Consider the following 1,645-nt stretch of genomic DNA (forward strand, 5'->3'; position numbering starts at 1 on the left):
GGACTCTTAGCAGCAAGTGATACGAACCCAACTCAAACTAGCTTAATCAAAAAAAAAAAAAAGATAATATATTCACTCATGTAATGAAAAGTCCAGAGGGTAGCCCTGGCTTTAGGTACAACTGTACCTGATGTTCAAAACATGTCAGCAGGATTCTATCTCTGTCTCTAAGCCTACTTCCCTTGTGTGGACTTCATCCTTAGGTGGGCTTTGTAGGTGGTGACAAACATGGATAGCACCACCTCTAAAGTGGCATCCTACCAGCTTAGCAACAGAAAGAAAACTGCTCTTTCCGAGCAGTTCTAGCCAAAGTCCAAGAACTGATGCTAATTGGCTCTAAGGATCAGCTTTGGTCATTTGTTCACACCTAAATCATTTGGTCAGGAGATACAACACCCAGGAGCCCAGGCTGGTTCATACCCATGGAGCCAAAGGGTAGGTAAACCCTATCTAAACCACATTTGTTAAAACTTTATGTATTTTAATTGACACATTGTAATTGTACATAATTATGGGGTACAGTCTGATGTTTTGATGCACTATGTATGTTGTATAATGATCAGGTCAGGATAGTTAATTTATCTATCACCCTATGCATTCATCATTTCTCTGTGGTGAAAACATTCAAAGTCTCTCACTTAGCTATTATGTAAAACTACTCTGTTAACCGCAGTCACCTTGCTGTGCAATAAACACCAGAACTTATTCCTCCTGTCTAATTTTGTACCCATTGGCCAACCTCTCCGTTTTCGCTTGTTTGCCCCCCTTCTAAACCACATAGACTAAGAACGTGGCAGGGTAGTTCCCTGAAAGTGGAAACGCCATCATTGTTACAAGGGTAACACATACTACAAAGGCAAAAACATCTGATGCTTGCTATGGCCCCCATCTCCCCTTTGACTCCCACTAATTTCCTAATGACAATACCAGGATTTTCTTTATGAAAATGGGTTATCGACCACCCACCTATCTGTTCACCTCAGGTTTACCAATGTTAGCATCTGGCCATTGTGAACCCCCTTTTCATTAGGTACCTGCTAGTCCCCTTGTCATGGTTATGAATCTCTTTGGCGGGGGAGGGAAGCTGGAGGGAGCATGCGCACACTAACATACTTTAGAGATGACTTAGCCAGGGTGTGTTCTGCCCAATAAGATGGCACTGTTTCTAAAAAGCCTGCTCATCCCCTTATTTGCTTCCATCAAATCTTCTGACATCAAGAAGTACATTGGGCACAAACAAGGTAGATGAGAAATGAGACCGTCACAGTTTATACACCATATTCTGTTGCAACTTATGTCACAATACAATTCAAATGATGTATTTAGCCTTTCCATCTACAAACAAGAGAAGGAGAAAGAAAAGGAAATGGAAATATAAGGATTGCCAGCTCCAACCCAATCAATAGCAAGGAAGCCTGCCTGACTTTGCCAATTAAGCATGTCCCATATAGGAGATGTCCCCCCTGGAGAGAGTTTGGCTGTAGTAGGAACCAGATTTGCCTTCACATCTTCATGCCCAAGATGGGGCCTAGCGTTGGCAACTCCCAGCTAACCATCATCATTGGCCAAGGGCACTGGTGGCCTCTGGATTCCTCAGGTGCTCTGCAGATTTCTAATCTCTGCCTGCCATAATGGTTCCCTAAAG

The sequence above is a fragment of the Galeopterus variegatus genome, unplaced genomic scaffold (genome assembly GCF_000696425.1).
Source record: "Galeopterus variegatus unplaced genomic scaffold, G_variegatus-3.0.2 Scaffold5451, whole genome shotgun sequence".
Taxonomy (NCBI): Eukaryota; Metazoa; Chordata; class Mammalia; order Dermoptera; family Cynocephalidae; genus Galeopterus; species Galeopterus variegatus.